The following is a 20,962-nucleotide window of genomic DNA, read 5'->3' as shown; positions in this document are numbered from 1 at the left end:
TCCTCTTCTCCTCTTTCCTACCTCCTACTCTCTCTTTTCTCCCTCCTCACCGTTCTAAAATGGTAACTATGCAGACCCGACCCTACATTAATTATATTTCTTCAATAATCCCTGTACATTAACCATCACTCCATCTCTACCAAACCCCCCCCAATTCCCCTCCCCCTTACCCCCCACCCCGACTTCCCAGAACAAAATGCAGGGTATCAAAACTAACAATCATAATCCAAAATAATTCCTAAATTATAATCTCTAGTCACACCACACTTAGTCACACTCTCAATTCCCCTCTCCTTCAAAAATATATCTAATACAAAATATTTCCTAAATTTACTCATATACTATTCGATATTTTTTTTATCTGATACTTATTTTAAATATAATCAATCCACAAGCTGGTAGCTAACCTTGAGGAGAAGGGCCAGAACCTCGGGCTGACCCGACCTCTGCCAAGGACAGGGGGAGTCCTCCATTCTGAGGTCTCCTATTCAAGCTGCTTGGCACGTAAGGAATGACCAGGTCCCAGGATCAGAAAGCCCAAAAGTTGGGGACCAAAATGTTTAGAGGACAGGAGGAAAGTCCGCGAGAGACCCTCTGGTAACAAGGCAGCTACAAAGGACACATCTGCGGAACTCACACCCTCACAGTCACCGAGTTAATGAGCTTTCACATTCATGCTACAATGAAGAATACATTAACCCAGCTCAGCTTTGCAAAAATGCCAAACCATGAAAAAGAAACCAGTCCCACCAGGCTTCTCCCAGTTTGGTCCACCCAAGTTTTTTTGCTCTTTTTGCATAACAAAACCTGGAACAATGGAGACGGGAGGGGGGCTTGCTCCTTCTTGAGCCCAAGTTTGGCATGGGGGGGGAGGGCCCTCGCAAACCTGCCCTGAATCCTCTGGCCTAAACATTCATAGATGGACCTTCTGCAAGTGCATCATCTTAGCCTTTCCCGAGCAGCAAATGTCACCACTTTTCAATGAAGACTCATGAATGTCCATCTCTTGGAGGAAGAGCCTCTGCACTCGAGAGGGCCCTCAGCAGGAAGGCTGAGTCTCAGTTTGGATAAATTATTTCCTCCTTGGCCAGGCCCTCCCCTCCAGCTTCAGCACAGATTGGGCCCAAGTGCTCTTGATGGCCACTGTGGGTGGGAGAAAAACTTGTGGGGGTGGTAGAAAGGAAACTGGTGCTGGAGGGAGCCTTTAGCCACCGCATGATTAAAGGCCTTGCTGGAGCTATTTGGGGTCTTGGGCAGCAGGGGCAGGGGAGGAGGAGAAAGTGACATGTAGGGAAGGGGGGCTCTGGCAGCCCCCAGATGGCTTGGCTGAGCCTTAGGAATTCAAAGGACCAAGAGGGAGGGCTGCAGCTCTGCAAGGCCATGTTTTGTAGAGGTACCTTCATAAAGGAACTGCATATTTCCTCCCCCGATCTAATTCGGAAGAGTGGCCAGCTTGCCAAAGCCCTTCAACTGGTGCAGTCACAGAGGCAGCCCCCCCCCCCACTTCCCTTCCACCCAGCTCCAGAGAACTGGCGGCTGACCAGACCCGCCGCAGTTGCTGGGATGTGCAGCTTGACGTCAGGAGAGCTCCGGACTGCTTTGTCTTTGTCTTCCCTGGCAGGCTCTTGTGGGAATGCGGAAGAGTTGGATTGTGGGGAGGGGAGGCCCTTGTCGCAGGCTGAGCCTTGAATCTTGTGCCTGGCTGGCCAAGAGGCTGCTAAGCAAAGTGCAGAGGGGCCTCCAGGTGTCAGTCCCCCTGTGGGACAATAACCCCTCCCTCCCCCCAATGGATTTTTGGGCTAAGAGAAAGACCCAGAAAGCAGTGGGAGAGTGGATGAATGGTCTGTCTCCCCAACCCCCAGGAAAGAGGATGTCTGTGCATGTCTCTCTCTGTTTGAAGCCAGCCAATCGGTGCAGGGGCTCAGAGGCTTTGGGAGTAGAGTGGGGGCTGCAGTTCAGAGGGAGGCTCCGTCAGTTCGGAGCTTGGAACTGTCCTGTGCGCCCAAAAGCCCGACGCAAACTGTACTGCAACGAATGGGCCACGGCGAAGAAACTGGGAGGAAAGGCCGTGGCCCAAAGTACTGGGGCATAATAAGACGGAGGCGAAACCCTGGTGGAGAAACAGGCAGTGCCAAGAGTTTGAGGGGAAAAGTCCTAGACCCTGTTGGATGACAGGAGGGCAGAGGCAGCTTCCAGGAGCCTCTGATAAATGCAAAGAGCAGTTCCGGAGCTTGATTGCTGGCGAGATCCTGCTTCTCTGAGGGGGTGACAGAGCCTTCCCTGACTGCTGTTTGCATTAAAGAAATGGGAGTCAAAGTTCACCGTCCTTGCTTGTGATTCACTCCTCTCTTCCGAGTTCCAGACAGCAAATGTAGCAGCAGAAACTTGTTTTCTTGGGTCCTGCTTGGCTTCGCCCTTTTGTTGGAACATTGTGGCTTAGAGAAAGGTAAGGTTACAGCCACTTTCCATAACATGTGATTTCTGAGGGGAAATTGCGTAAGGTGGCTCAGGAGGGGTGAATAAACAAACCTCTGTCTCAAGACCTCTCCTTCAGTGTTGAGCCAAACATCCTGGAGAAGAAACCAGTCTGCTCTAGAATGTCATCTGCGGTTTGTCTGAAGTTCTTCCTTTCCAGACAATAATCCAGGAACTGCAGACCAAGGAGAGGGGGGTTGTTTGCTATGGGGCCCAGCTCAGCCCACGGCTCTCAGACAGGCAGGCAGCTTGGAGGGGAAATATCTTGGTCTGTGGCCTCACCATCTTTAATCACTGGGCTTGCATAGCAGCCAAACCTTCCTTGCCTCTTGCAATAATACATAAGTAAATGAAAAGTCGCACAATCCCAGCTCTTTGGATAAAGTCACTTTATCAGGAGGGCCTGGCATGGCATCTAAAGTTTAAGGCAAACCCTCAAATTCCAGGCCCCAGCAGGGACATGGGCAGTGTTTTAGCCACAGAAAGCCTGGTTTCCTGGGCTCCCAGGAAAGCATTGATTTTGCTAAAATGCCAAAATTAAACTTCAGGTCGACACCAGGCCTTTTCCATGATCCCAAGTGGTTTTCTTCCTTTGTCTGAAATTATTCCATGGGCGACTTCCAGAAATTGCCCCATGCTTGCTCCATCACTTCTGCTCTCCGAATCCTAAAAGTTCAGGACATTCCCTTTTCTAATAGTAAAAAGATGGGGAAAGGGTTGGGAAACACAGAGGGGCTCCAAAGGGGTGTGATGTGCTTCTGGGCCACCTGTTTAATTCCAAGAATAAAGCCAGGCAATTGCACAACAATCCCCTGCCCCAAAGCCCCCAAACATCAGCCCAGCCAGCAGAGGAGCAGAGAAGAGAGAGGGAGTTTGTGGGAGGGGGTGAGGGATGACTTGGGACTATAATAACCAGAAAGAGCTCCCCTCTCCCCAATGTCCCACGTTTACCACTCCTTAAGCAACTCACCATTTTTAACCTTTATGGAGTACAAGGCTGTAAGGTGACGGTCAGTTCTAGGATGGCATTGCAGGCCCCGGGGAAGGTGGGTGGTTCAGCAGAAGGCCTCTGCTGGGCTGGATTTTGAGCTCTTGGTCTTTGGCTCTTTGGGGCCTTTTTGGGCACTTCCCAGATGGAGCCAGAGGGACTCTCAAGTTTCCCTGAAGCCAAGATTTAAGAAGAATCGGGGACTCAAAAATGAGGCCAGGAAGGAATTCAACCAGGGGTGAAATCCGGCAGGTTTTGGAGAACCGGTAGCGAAAATTTTGAGTAGTTCAGAGAACCGGTAAATACCACCTCTGGCTGGCCCCAGAGTGAGTTGGGAATGGGGATTTTGTGGTATCCTTCCCCTGCCACGCCTCTAAGCCACACCATGCCCACCAAGCCACGCCAACAGAACCAGTAGTCAAAAAAATGTGGATTTCACCACTGGATTCAACTCTGAAGCCACTTCGCTGGTCACTGCTGGCCATGAAGAGGAAATCAAGGGGCCTTTTGATTATGCTGCCAATTATTTGCAAATCATTTGAGCTTCAAAATCAGCAGGTTCTCGGAGCCTTTGACCATCACCCACTGCAGAGAAACAACCCCCCTGCTGGATCGCCGCAGCAGCAGCTGCCCCAGGCAGCCTCTCTCCCTTCTGCAGGCAGCTGCTTAGCTGAATAGCTACTCTTCCCTAATATGATCTTTGGTGCTTTTTTTGAGGTGCCTGTTCTGTTCCTGGAAGACCTTCCCCAGAGTTGGGCTCTTTGCCAAACCACAAACGGAATTACTCGAAGGTTACAGGGTGGGGAGTGCGTGTGTGTTTGTGTAGGCAAAGATGGAGATGCCAAAGGGAGTTAAATTTAGACATTAAAAGCTGAAATCACAGATGCTCCATTGGAGGGACTGTTCCCAGGAAGGAGGCAGACAAAATGGCTGACCCAGAGGATGGAGCTTTGCATGGCCTTAGCACAGAGGTTGTGGCTGGGGAGAGACGCACCTGTTGATTGCAGAAGGCCATTCCAAAATCCAAGGCTCTTCACTGCTGTTACTGCATAAAAACCTTGGCAGAAGAAAGCATTCCGGAAGGCCTCTAAATTAGGAAGTGTCATTCTTCACCCGTCCATCATTTATGGCCGGTGATGATGCAGCATCTCAGCTGAGAGGGGCTGGGTCTACCTGGGGGTGGGGGCACAGTCCAACTGACACAGTTTTGAAATAGTTGATAGGAGAAATTGTTATTTGCGATGGGGATTTTCTGATGTGCCTTCCCGTACACTATTTAGAATCCGATTGGACTAAAATGCCATCAAAATCTTATAAATAAGAAGGAATTATTTTCATTCAATGTCACAAAAGCAGCTGCAGACAGCTCAGTTCCAGATTCACAAAAGTGGGAGGGGGCTGAAAAGCAGGTGGGGCATATGAAGTGAGTGGAGCTTAGAAAGGAAATGGGTGGAGTCAGAGTTCTGGCCATGGAGGGTCCCCAACTGGGCTCCAGGTGGCTGGCCAAGGGCTGATCCTCCTTACCTCTCTCACTCTCCCTCTGCTGGGAGGGGGCTTTCCTCAGTTTCAGCAGGTTCTGACCAGTTCTGGAGAACCAGTAGTGGAAATTTTGAGTAGTTTGGAAAACCGGTAGTAAAAATTCTGACTGGCCTGGTCCCCATCTATTCTCTGCCTCCCAAGTCCCAGCTGATCGGGAGGAAATGGGGATTTTGCAGTAACCTTCCCCTGGATTGGGGAGGGAATGGAGATTTTACAGTATCCCTCCCCTGCCACGCCCACCAAGCCATGCCACACCCACCAAGCCACACCCCCAGAACCGGTAGTAAACATTTTTGAAACCCACCACTGTTCAGCCACACGGTGCACTCATTATCTGGGAGAGAAGAACCATTTCTGGGCTTCTCCAAGGGCTGATGATTTATCTGGAACACAAGATTGGGCACCCAGCTGGCACACCCTGCCCAGGGCTGGACTTTGAATCTTTAATCTGCACTGGCCGCAGCAGGGGAGAGGGCCAGAGGCGAGGAGAGGGCTTCCTTGGCCTGCTGAGCAGCTGTTCAGGCGGCCCAGGCCAGCTGGGAAGCAGGAGGGGGTCGCCCACCAAGCTGTTTCCAAAGGTTTGTCTGCCTGGAGACCCGCCCCCCCCCCCGCGAGGTTTGGATTGGGGGAGGCAGGAGGCCTTCTGGATGCAGCTGCTCTCTTCCTGGGACAAGGGGGGGGTTTCTCTGAAAGGGTCCCAATCAGGGGGTCCCAGCCCCCCCCCCCCGCAATGTTGCCAGGAGACGAATTCCGGAGACTCAGGAAACTCGAAGGGGATAAACTCTCCAAAGTTGTACTTTCTGCACTTTACCAAATAGATGGAAACGAACTACTGTCAGGGTCTAAAACCATCGAGATCTTTCGGAAACATTTCCGAGGGACTTTGGAAGGGCTACTCTTGGGAGAGGACCTAAAGCAGGGCCCTATCGTTGCCCACCTCCCATCCCCTTCTGGCATCCCAACCCATTTCGGACGATCGGAAGAACAGCAGCTCTTCACACCGCGCCCCTTCCCCCACCCCTCGGCTCAGGGGCTGCTGACAGGAACCAGCCGGGAGGCGGAGGCGGCGGCTGGCGGGGTCTTTTGCAGCCCGGCAGGGCAAGAGGGGACGTGGGACAGCAGGGAAGGAGCCGCGCTCAGCAGCCATCGGGCTCCGGCGCTCATTAGCGCGCGGCAGAAGCCGGGCCCGTCGGGGGGGCCCTAATTGGCCGGTTGCTCTCTGCGGGCCGGAGGCACCCTGCCCGGCCAATTAGTGGCGGAGAGTCCTGCGCCCGCCGAGAAAGCCGCTGGCAAGACTGGGTGCGCGCAGGGGACGAGCGGCTTCTAGGGGAGGAACCCGACAGTGAACGAACTCCAGTCGCGGCCGTTCGGCCCCCTTCCTAGATTTCTGCCCGGGCGAGCCCTGAAGAGGCAAAGCCAGGCGCTCCGGTCCAGCCGCAGACTCAGAGCGGGCGACGAGCTTTGGGTCAACCTTTCTGTGCAGCTGGTCCAGCTCAGATGTGTCCGATCTTATAAGATGGGGGAGGGAGGGCTCCAGAGAAGTTCTTGTCTTCAAGGCCCTCTTGGACAGAGTCCGGGCCCACCACCTCCCAGCCCCTTGCAAGCTGTGCACCACTGGTGCCAGTGATCCTTCCTTCACTGAGTCACTACTTCGGTGAAGAACCCATTTCTATCTAGGCTAATGTCATGCGAAACCCCTTTTAAAGACCACGTTGCTGGGCTTCCCTTGGGCCTTCCTTCCTCAGTCATTTGCCCAACTGCCAAATCTGGCTCAGGGCCAAACCAGCCCAGGGCCAAACCCAGCCCTTGGCCTGCTTCCTCTCCTGCTGATAGGGCCGCTGGAAGCTTGCAGGAGCCCTTGTGGCCTTTCCCAAAAAGTTGGCAGTTACTTGTAAACCTAACTTCAAGAGGGCGGAGACTCTATTATAAGCCTGTTTGCAATGGTGCCTTAGCCTCCCAAGATGCTGGGAGACTTTTGTGGCAGGTGACACTGCAACATCTTTCTCAAGGCTGAAGGCTGTGAGAGTCCATTGGAGCTGGACAGCTGATAGATTGAGATAGATAATTCTCCAGGCAGGGATGGCACTTGAGTCAAGAGGAAATTCAACCTGCCTGAAAATCTGACAGACAAAATGCCTTCCACAAATCCTAGTCAATGTTTTTAAGTGTTAGCACCATTTCCAAGGAAATTAATTGCATGCGGGAGAGGCTGAGATCATCCACCAGAACATATAACTCTGGACTAAAGCTTTGTGAAAGAAAGAGGGTTTTTTTTCCTAGACTCCTAGGAAGCAACCATTTTAGTGCCAATGTATTCTGCTCACTGCTAGATCGGATGGAAACTGCTACCCATCTCCCCCCACCCAAGCCTCACTTGCTGGGACTGAATTAATAGAGCTCAACTGGAATCTGACATGCATTCCAAAAGCTCTAGGCTCTCAGCAGAGAGTTAAAACTTACTGGATGCTTTAGTTTTACATTTTGCATTTAGGTCAGTTTTTGTGAACTTTAAGGCAGTGCTGTGTTCTTGTGGTTTCACCCATGAAGGAAGTCAGTTGGCTGCAATTCCCACGACTTGCGCCCTCCATCTGCAAAGAGCAGGATGAGCGGCACCCAATGGCCTCTGGTCTGCTTCTTGGGGCCTGCTCTGTGCCTCGAGGGAAGGGCCACCATGACTGGGACCCCTCCAGCCCTCATCCCCATGAACGGAGGCTGGCTGATCCCTGGAAGATTGGCAACTCTTTGGAATCGACACCTGCCATCTTTGTCTTCCAGGTTCAGTTTCTGAAAGATTCAACACAACCGGGGCCTGGTTTGCAGCTCTTGCTGATGCAAAAGTTCTGCCGTCGTCTTGGGCATTTCTGACCGCGTTGCTTTCTAAGATTCTTCCAAGCCCAGAACTCTGGGGGTGTCCCTGATCTATGGCCAAGTTCCAAGTGGAGCTTGACCATTGTCCTTCTGGCCAGGCCTTCCTTATTGCCCGGCTTGAGCTGGTCTCTCTTTTCAGCTCCTCCAAACCTGGAGTGATGGGGTGGTGGTCTGGAGACTGCAGCAGCACTGAGGTTCCCCCTCCTTCTCCTCTGCTTGCTACAACTCCTGCGGCTGCTTCATTGGCTGAGCATAGCTGCTCTGCGATTTTCAACCCAGCCAACTCCAGGCCCTTCCCGGCCCTGAGCCACCCTCCCTGTCAATGAAGGAGAAGCAGAGAGGCGCAGGGAGCAGCCAAACACAGCACTTCTGACACTTCCCAGATGCTCCATGCACGGCCATGTGGAAGAGCCAAGGGGTTCTTGCAGGCCTGTCACCCCGAGAGGTGCTGACTTGCTGGGTGCTTCCACCTTCCAGCCTCTCTCAGGGTGCCTGAATTTCAAGCCCTGGGCCAAATCCATCAAAGGAGGACTGGGCTGAAGTTTACTAAAAGACCCCAGAAAGGATATAAATGTAAATAAATTAATAAAATAAATAAATTGTGACCAAAGCAAGAATGGTGTTAAATTTGTTCCAGCTAGAAAACCTCCTGGCACAAACCTATGGGGGGGGGGGGCACAGGGCCACGCCCCCCTTTGCTTCCCAGAATGGAGCCTTGCTGGGTGGTGGAAAAAGAATGGCATCACCTGGGCAGCTGGAGGACACAGGCAATGTATACCCACAGGGTAACGGACGCTTAGTCTGGTCAAGGGCACTGAGGCTTTTCTTAATGGCGTCTCTACTGCACAGGGCCTCAAGGGGAGGAAATAAAATTAGGATTCATGCTCCCCAAGTGGCAGCCCAGAAGAAGCAGCTGCCACCAAGACAGGACACTCTTACAGCTGCCATCAGGACAATTCAATCTCTGCGAAGGAGTGGGGGAGGGGAGGCCTCAGCACTGTCTTCAGCACCAGCAGAAATAAGCACCTGGCTTTGGCAGGGTCATCGGAGAGATGCCCCCCCAGTGGGTTGGGCTGAACGGTTGCAGCAGGAGGGGGGCATCCTGTTGGCCTTGGGGGGCAAGGGGCCTGAGGCAGGCCTTGGTCACTGCCAGCCATCAGCTGGTGTTCCAAACATGGGGGATGGATGGGTGCCCTCCATTCAGAAGTGCCCTTTCTGCATAGTTTGAATCCCTTGCGTGCGTGCGTGTGTGTGTCTGAGCCACGCAACTCAGCTCTTTTGCAAGGAAATCAGCATTGTCTAACTCAGAAAAGGATTATACGCCAAAGCTGGCTTAAAGTTGACCCTGCTCTCTCAGGACATTTGGGGAAGACTTGGCTTGGTCCAGATCTAATGAATTAGCCTTCCCCCTCCCCCTTTTAATCCATCCCTAGTGTGCTTCCAGTTCCCTGTGTGTGTGTGTGAGTGTGTGTGAGAGAGAGAGACAGAGACAGCGAGAGAGAGAGAGAGAGAGAGAGAGAGAGAGAGAGAGATCGATCATCAGGCAGAGCCACTTGTGGGCAACAATAGATGCCAGGAGGGGGAGGTCAGGGACATGCAGCCCCCAGTTCCCACCCCAACCATGCTCCTAGCCCATTTGCCCCCCTTGTGCCTGAAAAGAGCCCCCTTCGGAAGCTGTGCTGGACCTCTAAGGTGAGGCCCCTTTGCCTCAGTGCACCCCTCCAGCACTGCAAGGAAATTGAGCCCCGCTCTGGTTTGCTCAATGCCTTTTCCCAGGCACTTCCTGTCTGTGGAAAACCACTTTCTCCTCTCCAGGGCCTCTTCAGCAGAAGCTTTTCATTATTCATGCCGCCTCCCAGCCGCCTCTGGTGGATGCCTTGCTGGGCTCAGAGGTTTCAATAGCCTGGGAGGTGGGGTGTCTTTCACCCACTTCAGGCTGCAGGGCATGACTGCTGGGGGGCTTTGCAGGAGCTAAGAAGATGCCCTAAATGGGGGGGGAGGGTCTGTGAGTCTCCCACCCACAGGAGGGGCAGAAAGGCTGGTGGCTCCTAAGGGGAGGGGAGGGTCTCCAAGCTGACCCTTAATCTTTCTCTGAAGTTCCAGAAGCAGAAGCGTCCCAAACAGCAGAGATGATAGCTGGGCTCAACTCATTTGCTTGGCTTGCTGAAGGAACCACAATGGGAAAGAAGAAACCTTCTGAGTCCCTGTTTAGGCCATTCCTTTCTTAGGGCAACTGAGGGGTCCCTGGGACTGTGCAGCCCCTCCAGTTCTTTCCCAGTTTACTCAGAAGCAAGAGAGTGGCCACCCGTGGCAAGCGCTGAGGGAGAGGCTTGGAGAGCCTCAGCACAGTCTTGCTGCTTTGGCTGCCTTGACTGCCCAGATGGAGCCAGCTAGAAAGACTCTGTGGGGCAGAATAGACCCACATGCTTCCTCTTGCTGAGGCTCTGCTGGCCCGGATCAGGCCGCCCAGCTTAGCTGCCAAAGGCCGCTGTGGGCAATGGTGCCCATCTCTATAAATGATGTTGCAAATGAATTTAAAATCACTCTCTGGCCAGGGTAGGAGATTGGATTAGAGCTTTTTTATAGGCTTATATTTAAACTAGTATTGCCTCTGCCCATTTGGGCTATGAAGAATGAGCCCGCAATATCATGGAAGCCATTTTTTTTAAAGGCAGAGAAGCAGAGGGAGGAGGGGGCTGCTCACGGTAGGTTGCAACCTACCGTGAGCATGTGCTCACGGTAGGTTGCATGTCATGCAGAGGGCATGGAATGGGTTGGGCCACATCCATTGTGCTGCACAACATCTGGCTAGCGTGCCAGTCAAGGATATACAAAGCACTGAAACGTAAAGGGGAGGGGGAGGGAGAAGGGGCTTCATTTTCCACACTCTGCACACCAGACTGAAGAGATTTTCTCCTTCGCATTACTTAAAAGGGGCTTGCAGCCTTGCAGGCCCACCCGCATCTTTCAGCCCTGAGGCATGGAAGCAACCAGGAGGCAGAGAACACACTTCTCTGCTGATGCCTCCTGGGTGATCCTGAGGGCTGGTCCCTTCTTGGGGCGGAGGCCGAGGGAGTCCCTGGGTTGCACAAGGAAAGATCTCCCTCCCAAAGCATCAGGGAACCAGTTCCGGAATGAGTCCCCATTATGGGTTCTAGAACAGGAAGTGACGGAACCTTCTCCTCTCCAAGGCCAGCACCATTAATGAGCAGCAGAGGGATTTGTGGGACACCTTGAAGGGACACAGGTGCCCCCCCCCCGCGCGCAAACACACACACACACACACACACACACACACCCAGTCTGATCCAACCAGCAGCTCTCTGGGCAGCCCGAGGCCCTGGCGGGGGAAACACCCCCCTCCCCCTGGGCAAGGCAGTGCAGCGGGCAAAAGAGCCCAGGCAGCTCCCACTCGGCCCTTTCTTTGCATGCCACAGGGCGAGCGTGGGACAAAGCCACCGTTCAGATTTGCTTCCTGGTCCGCCGAGCGGGCCAGCTCGCTCTTCATCTGGCTGCCAGAATGGAAAAGAGGGAAACGCGGTTCCAGGATTTTGACCGAGCCTGTCAAGAAGCAATGCCCCCACCCGCCACCCCGCCCGCCCTGCCTCCTCCCCGAAGCCCCCTGAAACCCAGGTCGCCCGACTCCCAAGGCTGGGGAGCCTGCCCGGCGCTTCAGAACAGGAAGGGCGAAGCGAGGCGGAACTCGCCACCAGGAAGCCGGCCTCGGGTCGGGCAGGCGGAAAGGCGCCAGGTGCCCCAAACCCAGATTCCACGTGGGAACGCCGGAGGGCCGGGGAAGGGCGACGCCTAGTGGTCAGCGACGTTCAGGCTCGCGGTTCTCCGGCTGCCGAGCGGCCAGTCCGTTTCTGTTCGCCCCCATCCCCAAGACGGCTTGATTGCGTGGAGGGGGGAGCGCTCAATTGGAGGGCAGCAGCTCGGCCTGGCGGTTTCTCCGAGCACAGCAGGGGCTGGGGCTGGGGCTGGGGCTGGGGCTGGGGCTGGGGCTGGGGCTGGCCCTCTTCCCGCAGCGCAGTGGGAAAGGCCGGTAGCCGGAGTGGGGGCTTAAGGGGGCATAAGAGCAGCCAGGCGGGCCTGGGGAAGGCGGTTTCTAACCCACCAGTCTGAGAGGATCATCGATCAATTTTAATGCCCAATGAATCCAGTTTGGTTCACCCCGACAGAGCTCCTTTGAACTCTGCTACCTCCGATTCCAAAGGGGGCGCCTGGCGGATCTTGGGGCGGCATCCTCACGATTCTCCCAGCCTCCGGGGAGCCGGAACGCCTTGCTGACACACGAGGCAGACCAGTATATCTTTCGCAGGCTGTTGTGTGAAAGAAGTAAAATGCAAATCCGTCCCGTGACTGCATTGGCCTGGGCAGAGCCGGGGCGGGGGCGGGGGGGGGAGGATTCACCCGCTGGGTCCCAGAATGACGTGGGTCCCAGAGTGGAACCCCGAATTCATGCTCTGGGCCCAAAATCGCAGTCCCTGCGAAGGTTTTTCTTTGCACGGGTGTGTGCAAAGGAAAGAAGGAAGATTGATGGATGATTGAAATGAAGATCACCAACAGAGAAGGAAGTGATATTTCCATGAAAGTGTTCACAACCAAGCCAGGATGTGAGATAGACAGTTTGATGGTGGAGAAGAGTTTCTCTCCATGGCATACACAAAATCTTTCCCCACCCCAGAAAAGCCATGAAACCCTGCTCCCCTCCCCACCAGAGACCTCCCAGCAGAGCCAAGATGCTAATGGAGCAAAGGAGAGGATTTTGCACTGGAAGAGATGGGAACTGGTTGAGCCGCTTGGGGCCCCTCAACACCCTGGCTGTTCCAGCTTGTGTGGCAGCTGCTGGCATCCCCCTGGCAACGGCTTAGGTGGGATTAGGCCTCTCCTTGCATGGCCTGCTGGGCCTCTGGGTGTGGGGATGCATCAGAGAGAAGGCGGGAGGGGGAGAGAGGGGGGCAGAGAGAGAGAGAGAGAGAGGTGGATGAAGAAGGTGGTGCCTGTCCTGGGTCTCGGTGGCTGTCAAAAGTGGAGCTGGACCAGCGCATTCGACCTGGGCCCAAGACCGAACGTTTAGCTTCTCGTGACACTTTCTAATATCCTTCCTCAAGAAGATGTTTGGCCAAGTAGGGATGGTGCTCGGAGGCTCTATCTGCAGGAGGCCCATCCGGCCTGGCTGTGCCTGGAGAACCAGGGCTGCTAAGGGCTGGAATTCCTGCATTGTGCCAGAAGATCCATGGGCTCTGCTGCTGGGGAGTGCTTTGGGGCTGCGATGCGGAAGGTTTCCTGACCATGTGGGGCAGGGCAGGCCTGGCCTCGACCCCTTTGTCAGCACCAATAACTGCTTGCTCTGAAGTGAATGGCTCCTACGCACACCGTCCCAACAGTTAGGGGTGTCGGAGAGGGGCTGATCTGCTTCTCCCAAGTGGAGCCACCCCTTTTCTGCCCTCTGGCTCCTGTCTGTGCACTCAGGCTTAACCAAGGGCAGCAGGCAGATGCCCAGCCAGAGCCCAACATTTATATACCTCTATATATCTACCTTTGTTATTTTTATAAATACCTTAAGGTGGCAAACTTAGGTAATATGTGTTTCCACCTCCATTTCTCCATAACAACAACCCTGCGAGATGGATTGGGTTAAGAGGGAGGGACTCTTCAAATGCACCCAGCTGGCTTTGATGCCACAGCAGAATTAGAACTCACTATCTCCTGATTTGAAGGCTAACCCCCTGAACCACCTCATGTTATTGATTGCCCATTTCTTAAACATTAATCCTATTTACTCCAGGAGAAAGAGGCGGCAGTGAAAAGCCACAGAGCGGTTGTGGTGCCTGCAGCTGGCATGAGTGCCAAGTCAGCTTCACCCTTCCCCCCCTTTCCCTGGCCTTTTATTGCCCCAATCAAGAAGTCCTAAAAGGTAATAATTAACCTGAGCAGCTCTGCCACCTCTGAGGAAGGGGCCAGTGAGATCCCGGGTATGGGGGGGGTTAACATCACAGACCTCCCCCAGCAAGAAGGGGCTTTCAAGGGCAGAGGCTGCTGGTTGGTTGGTCACTGCTTGGTAGCTGCTTAAATGCCTCTGCCTGGGCAGTCCAGGCTGGGACCAGGACAGCCCCACCCCCCCAAATGCTGGTGAGGCAGAGCCTTAGTTGGGAGGGGGTCATTTCTAGAGAGCCCTGTTCTAAACATGGCCAAGAGAAGAGATGAACCCACATCTGGGGATGGCAGAGAATGGTGGGCACGGGGGTTGGGGGGCTCTGAGCTCATCCCCACCTGGAGGAGCAAGAGGATCAAGGCCCTCTCTGCTCAGCCGACTGCTCCCCTGCATGAGCACCCGCAGGAAGAGCCTGGTTTTCTTCGCAAGTTTGTTTGTTTAAATGTATGCCCCCCCCCAATTCCAGTGGACCCCAGGGGCCTCACACTGAGCCAGGCCCTCTCTAGATTTGGAGCGGCTGTGAATGGGAGCAATGGAAGAATTTCTCCATGGGGTTCAGAATTACACCAGCAGAAAGAAAGCTCTTTTCTGATCACTTTCCCAGGAAATGGGCTGGTTTATTTATTGTGTAAGGAAAGTGTCCTCAGGGAGCAGCTAGGCAGACCCCGCCCTGGCCAAAGGAGGTGGGGGCTGGACTCTGCCCCTCAGAAAGAAGTGGGGCCATGCAGAGGGAGTGACTGAAAGGGTGGGTCCCAGAGACCCCACCAAGCTACCAAGACTTTAGCGCATTTGTGCTCATCGGGGAGGAACTAAAAGCAGTTTTGTGGGTTGCTATGCTGATTTTCCTTCAGGCACAGAGACGGGGGCGGGGGGCTGTGCAGAACTGAACACAACATCTGCCTATCGATCCAACAATTGAAAGAAGGACGGGGCACTCCTTATCTGCCCAGGGATGTTTGTTTTGGGGACAGCTGTTGCCCCAGAGCTACAACATCTGGCCACCCAGTTGTTGTTTTTTCATGCTTGCTGACAAGCTTTGGATTCCAGGCTGGCATTTCTGAAGTGCCGACTAGCCACCCTAAGGAAGGCAGAGGTGGAAAAGGACTCAGGCCAGCAGGTGTTGCATCCCCAGGGGCCCCCAGCAGGCTGTGGGAAGCCCCTTGCACCCTCCAGCTTCCCCTGCGTGACCCAGGGAATCAGCCCCTCTTGCCTTTGGGCTCTGGGCAGGGTGGGAGAGGGAGGCAGAAACCCAGCAGAAGGCCAGTCTTACTGTTGGCCCTTTGGCTTGGCAGGCAGCCCCGGGGCAGTGAGCAGCCCAGCTCCCTTCAGGGCCATGGGGGGACAACTTGCCCTCCCTGCTCCTGGTTCTGCTGGAAGAGGAAGGCTCTTCTCTAAAGCCAGCTAATCTCCAGGCTGCAAAACAGACCCTGAGCGGGACGGGAACTGCTAGGCAGGCCTCCCAGAGCATTTCAGGGGGACCCAGCTCAGCTGGGCTTTCCGGGTTCTGCTTTTGGGTCTAACCATTGCTCACCCACCTCTAAAAATCAGAGCGGTTGGGCCAAGGCTGGCCCATTTGCCTGGCACCGCTGCGTTTGCAGGAAGTTTCCTTGTTGGACCCTAGCCTCTCAGCTTTAAGGTAGCGGTCTTCCTCCCACCCTTTAAAGCCGTTGTCTCTGCCTTCTACAGAGGGTTGCCAACCTTTCGTCCACTCGGCTGTCATTCTGTGGGGTCTGGGATTCAGACCAGGCCTGGTAGTCAAAGCAGGTATCAGGCTGGCCCAAGTTGGTAGCGTGACTTCTGATGAAATGCAGAGCAGCAGCAGCTGGGATGAGGTCTGCTCTCCCTCCCTCCCTCCCTCCCTGGCAACGTGGCTTTGGAAGCCCACCTTCAGAGACTCCGGGAGGACACAGCCCACCCGCCTGCGGTGGGGAGGCTCCAACTGCCATGGAAAGCCCCTTTTTCATGGTGGAGTATCCAACGTGGCCTCTGGGCCAACAGCAGAAACTTCCAGGGGACCGTAGCTCTGCCATGACCTCCCTTTGGCTGTGCCCTTGGATGCCCTGCTGAGTCAGCCGATCCCAGGTGGGGGAGAAGGAGGCTCTGCTCGGTTGCCTCCTGCCATTTGGGATGTGGGCCAACTTGGGAAACCAGAGACTCACCTTCACTGGGGCTTCCCCAGCTGAAGTCTCCCTGGGAGAGAGGAGGGCTGAGCTGCCTCCTGGGCAGCCCCAACAGTCCAGCAGCACCGCCAGGCCAGGCCAGGCCAGGCCAGGCAGAAGGCTGTCCCTTCATTCAGAGGAGGGGGAAGCTGCAAGAAGGGAGGCTTCCCTGGTGCGGCTTTCCTTTGTTTTCCTTTGCCAAGCGTTGTTTGAACAAAATGCAGAGCGTGAGACGGGATGGCTTTAGGGCAGTGACAGTTTAAACAAAAGAGTTAAAAGCAGACTTTCTCAAACACCGGCTCTGGCACTCAGCCGGTGGAGTTCCTCTTCTTCACTGGTGGGATTTCAGGAGCCGTCTAAGCGAATGGGGTGGGGCACCAAGAAGAGACCCTGCTCAGCATAGAGACTCCTGGGAAGCCTGCGGTTGTGTGCGGAGGAGAGTCACACAGAGCCAAGCCCAGCACACGGCCAAGCAAGGAAGATTGGCACTACCTGGAGGCTTCCAGAAGCCAAAGCATTACCAAAAGCATTCTGGATGTTATTTTATTTTTCATTATATGTTAATGAATAGGGAGCAACAATGAATGGTGAGTGCCATTAAGAATAGGCCAGAGAACAAACATTTGAGGAAACTGTTGATTCTTTTCAAGTGGGGATCCAGTCTCCTTGCAGGGGTGGCTGAAACACCAGGAAATCTTGCTCTTCTTCACAAAACATCTGCAAAGGGCCACAGTTTCTGCCACTTAGAGTCAGGGAGCCCTGCCCTAGCCTCGCTTTAGCTTTGGAGGAGGAGGAGGAGGAGGCAGGGTCTCGAGACCTCCACCTGTACCAAAGGCGAGAGCCGCTCTCCCATGACTGGGGTGCTGCCCCTCACCCACTTCCCAGCCTCACGGGAAGTAGAGGCTGCAGAGCTTTTCTTTTCCAGCTTGACAGCAGCCGCCTCACCTTAAGGGACAATTCTAGTTTGCGTTTTCTTTTGCACTTTTGCAAATAAGTCTACAAAAGAACAGCCTGATTTTCATATGTTATTCAAAAGGGCTCCCCCTTCCATGAAGGAGATTGGTGGTACAGTGATGCCCACCCCCTGGGAGGGCAGTGACTGCAAATTAAGATGCACAGATTTGCATTTTACAATTTCCGTCCCTCTGCAAGCGTGCCCAATGGTCAGAGGCACCACACAGATTAATGATCTGTGACTCCAGTATATCTTTCTCTCTTTTCAGCCCCCCTCTTCCTCCCCCTCCCCATTTAATACCAGTTTCCCTCCTGCCCTACTTGCCTTTGGCTGCTTCTTCCACTAGCAGAGAGGCTGAAGGGAAGATGCTCTCTAGCCAAATATGTACGTGAAGTGGCTTGCCAGTAGCGATTTTAAAGACTTTAATTTCTCTGTTCATTGGGAGCCTTTTGGCTTCCTGCTTTCTAGGCTGCTTCCATTTTAACCTCCAAAGAGGAACAGAAAGTAAAAAGGTAGAAAAGGAGTTCTTGGACAGATTTGTTTAAATCCTTAGAAAAGATGGAAATATCTAACACAACGTGAACTTTACTGGGGGTGGAATCACGGGATTATTCATTGCCTAAAAATGCCACTAACCAGCCAAGAGTTTTACAGTCCAGACACCCTCCAGGGTCTTCCAGCTGGAAAGCCATTCTGGGCAATGGTTGCTGGATGACCTCGGGAGTGCCCAAATCCTGGGCAGCAGCTTCCCCTCCATTCTGCCTGAGGCCTGGATGCCCAGAAGCCGGTTAAGTCTCTCCCAGCCCACAGGAGTCCCAAGGTTGCTGTGTTCACACATAGCTCTTCAGGGCTACCTGTGGTTTTGATGGAGCTTTTTAAAGAGTTTGTAGCCATCTGGCAGACGGAAAAATTATTCAATTCATGGGGAGTTATTCTATCAGCTGCATTTAATTAATTACATGGGGCTTGTTGAATGTCTGTTTGATTTCCTACCTACCTGGGGAAGGGCAGCCCTCAAGTGGTGCTTCCTCCATCATACAAGGATCAAAAAAAGACATTTCCCCCCTGTAAATCAGCCAAAGGAATGAGGACATTGTGTGCAGCAGAGAAGATAAACATCTCTCCCACCCAGCCCACCCCCCTCCAGAGAGGATCTGTGCAACCATTCGGCACTGAGAACCTGTGCACACCCGTCACTCTGTGGGTGGCAACCAAGCAAAAATATTTACCATGGTAACCAATGAAGGGAGCATCCAGCAAGTTTTTGCATGCTAGAGGAAGGAAGCTCAACTTCTAAACCTTCTCAGCTTCTCCTGCCTGGCATTGACAAGAGGCTGTTCTCTTCTGCAGATGGCTGGTCATTGGGCCACCTGTTCTGGACTGGCCAGAGAGGTCACCTCTCTCCTTCACACCCACCCTTACATTGCAAGTAGAGCGGCCTCCTCAAGAGCAGCTCCAAGGCCATCTGAATTTCAGCACAGGAATTTCCCAAACGTGTAGATATTTTTGCCTGCCCACTTGGTAAAGATTGGCTTCTTTTCACCTGAGTTTGATCTGAAAGAATCTCCCATCTTGGGAAGAGCTGTCTGAGCTAAGAGTCTCTGAACCAATTACGGGTATAATGAAATCTGGGTGGTCTTCTGGCAAAGGCGTTCTTAGATGTCCCCCAAGAAAAAACCACCAGCAAAAGGAGCTGAGCTGCAGGTCTGGGTGTCAGACCCACTAGGGACACACACACACACACAACTCCAGTACATCTCAGGGGGGAAACGGGGGGAAACATTAGAGGGGCGGAGGCAGTGGTGAGATTCAGCCAGTTCGCACCACCTTAGGAGAACCGGTTGTTAACTTTCTGAGCAGTTTGGTGAACTGGTTGTTGGAAGAAATCATTAAGGCAGAGAACCAGTTGTTAAATTATTTGAATCCCACCACTGGACCGAGGTATTAATTGGTCCACTTGGCTCTTCCCAGTAATCAGAGGAGCAACTATCAATGGCTCTTCCTTATGTAGTTTTCGTTTCTCTCCCCCCTCCCCACACACACACACTAAGGTTAGCACTCCAGCAGTACAGACAAGATGAAGAAAGAAGGAAGGAAGGAAGGAAGTGGGGAGGGGGTTAATCTAAAGAGCAATTAAGTGAGCGCTTTTAGGCAAGGGAAGGTATGCTTTACTCCTAACAGCAAAAATGAATTTATGTCAGCCCTCAGTTCTGGTATTTTCACCACAATCACAAATATCTTCCCCTTTCTGAACATCCTTATTTTCTTAATATGCTGCCTGGCTGCTTATTGTGGAAGGAGAAGATAATCGCCATAATGCCGGTTTCAATAATGAATGTGTTTGTGGGGGCTTAATCAGTAGTTTACAGCTTTTACTGCTCTGCAGGACTAACCTTGGACAGCTGTTGTAAGCAATAAACTGCTGCTGCACCAGGAAGCAAATGCTGTGGGCACAGAAGAGTGATATTTTCCTCTGAAACCTGTGAAACAGACTTGCTGGGAGCTGCAGAATCGTCTCTTCAGATATAATTGACCAGCTGGGCAAGGCTCCCCCATCCACACCCAACCCGCTTGGTCTGCTGGGAGCTGCTCACCGGCTGCACAATGTTCCTGCATGCCAATTGCTGTCTAGGCAAGCAAGAGCAGCAGAGTTCACGGGAATGGACTGCAGGGAAGGGGGAGACTTCACAAATACTGTGTGGCTCTTGTGCGGTTTTTCCAGTGCGGACTCCGGCCAGAACTGCTACTTGATCTGTCAAATCAACACTTTTCCCATAACAAGAAAAAGTAGGATTGCGCACAAACACTTGCAAGTAATATTGCAAGGATTTTGAAATCTTCCCCTTTGAGTTTATACAGCACACAATCCACGGTTCTGCTTGTGCAAGGCACAGTCTGCAGCGCCAGTCATAGCTGAGAACAAAAGGCCAGGAATTGCGACAGACCGTGGCTTGAACCTTCCCTTTCCCAGCCAGGGCATCCATGATGAATCCTGCAGTGCAGCAGGTGACTCAGTGGCCCCGAGCAGGAGGGGAGAGAAGCAGCCACCTGGGGGCCTTGGCTGACTTGGAGGAACCCAGGAGACAGGAAGGAGGCAGGCAGCGAATAGGGAAAAATGGAGGTGGGGAAGGGTGCACACTGCCTCCTAACACTGGGAAGTCAGGGCATAAAAAGGTCCACAGTCCTGAGAAGAAAGTGGACAATCTGCACAACTGACCACATCACTGGGGGAATTTTCCTAGCTGCTTGGTCAGTGGGCTCTTCTTGCGCAGCCTCAGTCTGAACGCAAAGACACATGTCCTTTGGAAGGGGACTCCATCATGGGGACTTTCTCGGGCTGTTGCAGTTCTCTTAGCCCCCCTGCAGCATTTTCCCAGCTGCAGCAAGTAGGGTGCAGTGGGTGTTGACCCCAGGACTCACTGCATGCCTAGAGAAGGGGGGAGCTCTGTCGGGCCATCCTGGGCGGCCTCTTGGCAGCTCCTCCTTAGCATTAGCCCCAGCACCCCCTCCAGTAGGCTTGGAAAGCCCCCTGGCCTTTGGTGGACACATTTTCACACACGTTGAATTGCATGAAGCTCAGAGGAGGCGGAACACATGTATGTGTGTGGTGGTGGGGGGGCGGATTATGCATAACCATTTCTCTGCTGAGCAAGGCTGGAATGGCAGAGTTCTGCTCCTTCCTTTTGGCAGCATCGATTTTTACACAATGCCCTGAAAAGGAAGCAAGCGCACCCCCCAAACCCTGCACAAGTCTAAGCGTGTCCTGCTGAGAGCTGAGAGGCTTCTGGTCCTCCAGAGAAGGGGAGACTCAGCAAACTCTGCAGCTGATATTGATGAGTCAGCGATCCTGGCAAGGTTTCCACCTGAGGGGGGGGGCAATGACACACAATTTCCCAGTGTGCATTTTCACAAGGAGGATCCATCTGATCACCTTTCCTGGTTATGAGCAGACTCTGAGTGGGTTATTACCACCCCCGCTTCCATGCCCTGCAGCAGCTTCTCAGGGCTCTCCCACCTCTGTGAGCAGAGGAGAACCTCCA

Source organism: Ahaetulla prasina, chromosome 11 (genome assembly GCF_028640845.1).
Source record: "Ahaetulla prasina isolate Xishuangbanna chromosome 11, ASM2864084v1, whole genome shotgun sequence".
Classification (NCBI taxonomy): domain Eukaryota; kingdom Metazoa; phylum Chordata; class Lepidosauria; order Squamata; family Colubridae; genus Ahaetulla; species Ahaetulla prasina.
The sequence above is the reverse complement of the archived record's forward strand: the minus strand, read 5'-3'. Positions refer to the sequence as shown.